Source organism: Lagopus muta, chromosome 4 (assembly GCF_023343835.1).
Source record: "Lagopus muta isolate bLagMut1 chromosome 4, bLagMut1 primary, whole genome shotgun sequence".
Taxonomy (NCBI): domain Eukaryota; kingdom Metazoa; phylum Chordata; class Aves; order Galliformes; family Phasianidae; genus Lagopus; species Lagopus muta.
The window spans coordinates 24,457,543-24,464,190 of NC_064436.1; the positions used below are offsets into that span (position 1 = coordinate 24,457,543).

General features: G+C 37.8%; 1 long non-coding RNA gene across 1 annotated transcript; it reads left to right on the forward strand.

Annotated features, from left to right (window-relative positions):
• The first annotated feature begins 3,474 nt into the window (after positions 1-3,474).
• Positions 3,475-6,072, forward strand: LOC125692365 (uncharacterized). Its single transcript, XR_007376612.1, has 3 exons — positions 3,475-3,544; positions 5,204-5,352; positions 5,471-6,072. It is a non-coding gene; the product is annotated as an uncharacterized LOC125692365 (long non-coding RNA).
• Positions 6,073-6,648: the final 576 nt, after the last annotated feature.

Below are 6,648 nucleotides of genomic sequence, written 5' to 3' on the forward strand. Positions count from 1 at the left end.
AAATCAAAGGAATTTCTATGTCAAGCAAATAAGAATAATTTTTATATTTTTTAATATTATTTTTATATGAAATGTATCAGAATGAAAAATCCAGCTACTCGTACACATTCAGCCTTACAAGGTGATCTTGGATTTGCTCTGCTCTTACTGTGGGAGGGATTTTGCTCCCCTCGCCCCAGCTTACAAGTTCAGGGACATGAGAGGTGTGGGAAATCTGACTGGCCATGAAGACTAAGGCAAAGAACTCATTGTGTACCTCAATCTTCTCCATGTCTGAGAAGGCCAGTTTTCCTTTTTTTGTTTACCAGAGGGAGATGCACTCCCCTTCGCTTGTCTGTTCTACCCAATGTATCTAAAGAATCCCTCTTCATTTTTTTCACATCCCTCGCCAAGTTCAATTCTATCTGAGTCTTGGCTTTCCTGATTCCAACCCTGAACATCCTTCCTTCTCTTCTTTATATAAACAAAAAACATTAAAGGAATAAAGTAAAACTCTCTTTTGATTTTTTCCCTATTAAGAGACCAATTGCAACAATATGAGTCCTATTTGATTAAAGTATGTCATATATGTAAAATTTATATTTTATCAAATAAAAAAACCACTTTGAGACAATAAAACCTAAACCAATGCGTACTAGAATATATACAAGTTTTGCCAAAGACAGCAAAGATATCATAATTGGAAAATAATGCTTATTTTATTTAAATAGCTTTACTTTCATCGTTAGAAGTAATTGTAAAAGGAAAGCACACCAAATTTGTTAGAGATTTCTGATGCTGAGTAAGAGGCACAGAATCTGTTCTTGTGATGTTTGTTTAGATTTTAGCTTTGGATCAGTATCATTGATTGCGTTTGATTTTCGTCACTCCCTCTTCAGTTATCATTGCTTGCTCCGCAGTCAGTCCAATATATTTTGTAATTCAGCTTCATGGGCCATGGGATGTGATCCACTGTTCTCTATACTTGCTAAATGATCTTCATAGCTGTTGGACTGTCAGATATGCAGTGAGATCAAGGATGTAATGTTTCAGCTAGAGCTCCTCTAATGAGATTTTGTTTGACCATGAGATGTACAGATATTCCAGTCTTACAGACTCTGGGCCAGTTTCTGCCTCACGTGAGACACCCCTCCCAAATGGAAGTTTTTGGATGATTATACATAACTAATTTAAAAAGATAGTATCACAGTACACTACTTCTGCCATTTCCCATTAAAAATATCTCAGATAAATCATGTCCTCACCATTAGGCCTGAGTAGTACTTCTGACAACCTGTTGGTGATACCTGTAGATATTTATCACTGACTCAGTCTGGATGTGAGTGCCATGCTTAAAATTTTCGTGCAAGTCTTCATATTGTGTCATATAAACAACATGGCTGATTCTTTATTTTGTAATAACTTCTGGACATTTACTCCTGTGAATTCACTAATGCCTTGTAAATAATACAGTATGTGATGAGAAGAAAAAGATATTCTTATTTTCTTGCTTGTGTAAAGCTTTCAGAAAAGTGATTAGTATTTGTTAGGAGCATAGTCCTCTGCTGTAAAAGTGTATATATCTCAGGAATGCTCTGACATGTGAATTACCATTGTCAAAATGGTCAATCAAAATATTTAATTCCCCATCACTTTGCAATTTCATCTATTTGAATGTGAGCTACAGGTTATTTTTCAGTGCACAGACTCATAGAATCGTAGAATCATTAAGGTTGGAAAACACCTCCAAGATAGTCTAATCCAACCATTTACCTACCAACAATATTGCCCAGTTGCTTACTACTACAACTCCATGTTTCTTGAACATCTCCAGGATGGTAATTCAATCAATTCCCTGAGCAGCCCACTCCAGCACTTGACCACCCTTACGGAGAATAAATTTTTCCTAATATCCAATCTGAACAAGCCTGGATAAAATTGGCTTTCTTGGCCATCTTGGCCATCTTGTTGCTTTGTATTCAGCTGAGTGTTGACCAGCATCCTCAGGTTTTTCGTCTGCACAGTCATTCAGCCACTTTGCCCTAAGCCTGTAGAACTGCATGAGGTTGCTGTGACCAAAGTGCAAGACCAAGCACGTCTTGTTGAGCTTCATCCCACTTGCCTCATCCCATCAAACCACAGTGTTTTACCATAGTTTTCCCTATTTGTGAAGGGTGTCTCAGTGTGAGCCTCTGCTATTCCTTGTCTTTTAAATATATTTTACAATAATGATAAGATATATTCTATTGTGCAAGAGAAAATGAACTCAGAAAAATGTGGAATGGATTTTCAGGCGTCACAAAAGACAACCATATATGTTGTTACTGTTAGAAAAATGTACTGCTTTATTTAGTTGCTAATTGTAAATTTCATCATTACATAATAGACTTTTGATAAAGTACCCTCTACTTTGTTGGACAATAAATTGATTTACTTGTTGAGTTATAATTAATACGTTATCTACTCAGTACAAATTCCTGTGTTTTGAAAGCCTTATGTAAGAAAATTTAGCATTTGCTACCTACAACTTGTATTGTAAAAGAATAGCATTTTTCACAGGCCATTTGTAATTTCTGCATCTCTATAGTCTGGCCTCAGTTTTCTTTAAGGTTAACATTGCAGGATTTTTATATGCAGGCCTTTTTGTAAATTCTGATGATTTGTACTTGCAAGTAGAGAGGAAGTTAACAGAGTTCTTACCATTCTGTAAAGTACTCCATTAGATGCAGTTAATGATAATGCAACAGCAAAGCACTACGCCTGCCTTATTTCCTGCTATTGAAGTACTGTGTGTTATTGTTCCTATTGGCAAACAGAACAACTAGTTTTCTTAGTTTCAAGAAAGATTTGTTGTATTTAATGAGGCTCATAATGTTTAGTTCTTATATTCAAGAAGCTCTCAAGCTGTCTTCACATGTCCAATTTCATGATGACAGTGCCAGGGAGTTGTGTATAGAGCACACCATAATTTATATGATGACAGGAAAATCAAAAATTAAAAGTGTTAAAGTTATGGGTTTATGCCTATTTTTTTTAGCAGGGAGTCCCTGGAGCAATCCCACTGTTTCTGGTAGCTGCAGAACTCTGTAATATTTCCATTACTACTGCAACTATCCTTTATTCAACTGTTGTCTTAGCAGAACATTCTTCCCTTGGGTACCCTCTGTGGCTAGTCTTTTTGTACTATGAAATCTTCTTATTTACTACTGCTAAAGTCTTCATCTGATCTGTCATCTAGCTAGACTCATTTTTATTTGATATTTAAACCTTCATTTGAATTAAATTAATATTTTTTAATTGGATCTTTGCCTTATTTTTCCTCTGTTTCTGATCATGTGTAAGAGAATTGCTGAGTCAAGGCCTGAACGAATAATTGAGCACCTGGTGAAGGGACACAGGCAGCCCTGGGAGCAGGTGAAAGCAATTCACCTCTGTGACTGGATGGATGAAATGTGGTTCCACCCCTCCCTAAGCCTCATTTAAGGGCTGGCTGTCACAAAGGAAGGCTCTGTACCTGAAGATTCTTTCTCTTGGGTTGTTTTGTTAGCCCTGATTCTTTGCACAAGTAAGCAAATCTTTCTTTCTTTCACTGTGTTGTGAGTGTCACCTTTTGTGGGGTAATTTAGAACTGATTATTTGCATTGCCTTTCCCTAAGCACAGTAACAATGGTGTCCCCAGTTGGATATCTGTAGTAGCTCCACTGTTGCTTTTTTTGAAACAATTTTCCCATTGCTCTTATTCCAAAAACTAGATATTATAGATCTTGTAGCTGCTTTGGGAGCTCCACAGTCTAGGTAGTCCCTCATTTAAACAGGCTTGCCACTGTAAATATTTCACTTTTTCTTTAATCTGAAAGAGTAAACATTTTCATCGAGTAGTCTGTGCTGAATATCTGCTAGTGAGCAAATGGAGTACTTCAAGCATTTTAAGACCTGTTACATAATCTGGGGTTAAGATAAATGACAACTTTTTTTTATTAGTTATGACTAAATAGTAAGACTTTGTGGATATGTTTATTCTGGCTTTGACCTTCGTTTACTAGATGTCTGGGTACAGATTGGAGTCTCCCTCCTGCAAATAGGCTATTCTTCTGATCAAGCTTGTTAAGAGTGGCTGAATGATATATGCGCTCTGCTAGCATATTTACAGGCTTTCAAAGGCCTTCTGAATCATAAGATCAGATTTCTTGTGTATGTACTGGCTGCATTAATACTCAACACATCTATTAAATAGATTAGGTTTCAAGGCATTGTAGTTTTTTGTTCCGATAGTTGTAGTGTTGATACATGAGAGATAAAGAGCTGACAACTTAAACCTAAACTAGTGTTGAAGGGACTTAGCTTGGAATTGCTGTCTGTTACATGTGAAACATCAAAGTAGATAGGATGCAGCATCTGATTCTGTAGGTGAACTGTGGAAAAAGTTTACTTTAGGCCCACTATCAGTCTTGATTCACAAAATATGAGAAACAGATTTGCTGGACATAACGAAAATATTTTTCTGCTGAGCATTACTCTAAGTATAGGTTTAATCAAGTTTGACGTCATCCATGAGTTTTAAGTATTACCATATATATAATCCTAATTCTATGCTAGTAGAACTGTAAATATTCAATTTTATGATTTCTGTATGCTACTTTTAAGGCTGAGCCAAACTTATCACTTAAACACAGTAACATATACATAACCTTTTATATGATATAGTAATAACTCCACTTAAGAAATCTATAATAAAAGGCCACTGAATTTGTCAGGCATGACTTGCCCTTGGTGCAGCAACAGTGGTTACCACCAATCACCTTGTCTTTACTTGTATTTGCCTCAGAGCTTTCAGGAGAAGCTTCTCCATGAACTTGTCAGGCACAGAAGTGATACTGACTGACCTGTAGTTGCCTGGATGGTTACTTTTTTTTCCGCTTCTTGAAAATGAGGGTTTTGCTTCCCCTTTTCTAGTCAGTGTGAACTTCACCAGACTGATATATGTTTCAAGTATGATGGATAGTAGCTTGGCAACTTCATTCACGAGGTCTTTCAGGACCTGTAGATTAATCTAATCATGTCCTGTGGACTTGTGCACCTTCAGGTCTTGAACCTGATCTTCACTTAGAGTAGGCTGATCTGCCTTCTCCTATTTATTATCTTTGCTTTCTGCAGCTTGCATGGTCTGGCTAGTGAAGACTGAAAAAAAGTAATTGAGTCATTTTTCCATATCCCTTGTGACCAGGTCTTCTCTTTCCTTCTGGAGAGGGTCTGCGTCTTCCCAGGCTGTCTTTTTATCACTGAAATGCCTGTAGAATTCCAGGGCTTTATCTCGTGTTGCTCTGCCAAGCTGTTTCCTGAAGAGTTCAAGGTCTGTTCTCCTGAAGTGCAGAGGTATGCTTGCTGCATAACCTCTTTGATGCCCTAAGGTTCAAGAACCCCACCATTTTGTGGTCAGCGCAAAGCTGCCCTTTACTCCCCCATTACTCACCAGCTCCTCCTTGCTTGTCAGGACAAAGTTCAACATAGCATTTCTTGTGAGTTCTTGTACTACTTGGACAAAGAAGTTATCATCAAAGCTTTCCAGGAACCTCTTTGATTTCTGGTGCCCTGCTGTACTGTCCCTCCAGCAGATGACAGAGTGGTTGAAGTCCCTCATGAGGATCATGTTATGTGAGTGTGAAGCTGCTACTATGTGTTTATAAGTGTTCATCCACTTGACCTTCCTGGTTGGTTGCCTGTGGCAGACTCTCACTATGCTGTCTCTTTCCCCTGCCTTCCCTTAACCCTCATCCGTAAGTGCTATCATCAGTCTTAGCTTATCATCAATCCCCAGATTGAGCTCTATGGTCTCCAACTGGTGGCTGATGTAGAGGGCAACACTCCCTTCCCTTCTCCTCCACTTGTCTTTCATAAAGAGTACATGTCTATTCCTATATTCCAGATGTGAGAGCCATCTCACCACATCTCAGTCATACCAATCAGTAGGTACACCTGCAACTCTCCTTGCTTGTTCCCCATGCTCCATGCAATAATGTACTGACGTTTGAGTTGGGCTCTTATTGAAGCTGATTACCAATTGGAGTTCCGTTACCCTTCACCTTAGATAATGTCTTACAGGCCTGTGATCTAAATCCAGGCCCAGGGCATCTATTACCATCACTTGTCTCAAAGTGGGGTAGTTTGAGCATCACCTCCATGGCTGCTCTAGTTTAAATTATAAATTATGTAGAAGTGCATTAAATGTTGACCTGCACTGCAATTCAATTTCATTTAAAAAGAAAACCAGTGTATGCACTCCAAGAGATTCCTGCAATGCAAACCAGTGTGTAGTAACTGGATACTCATGCAGCATTTGTTTCACATGTTCAATTGTGAGCTGAAGTAGAAAGCTACTGTAGATTTAATCTCTGACTCTCAAATGCTGTGTTGGGATGCTTTGAACTAGTAAGAATTGTATGAATTGAATAAAATTTTTATTCTTTTGCCTGTGGCTTGTAAGGTATAGCTAATGAGTATTGTTGCTTTTTTTTCTATTCCAAACCAGCACTGCGATAGTATTTGTATAGGCCCCTACATAGTTTTTGATATTTCCAAAAGTATTACATACACAAGTTACACATCTTTTCCTATATGTAAAAACTGATAGTTTGTAATTACACTGAAGACTTCATACAAATCAAAGCAAAT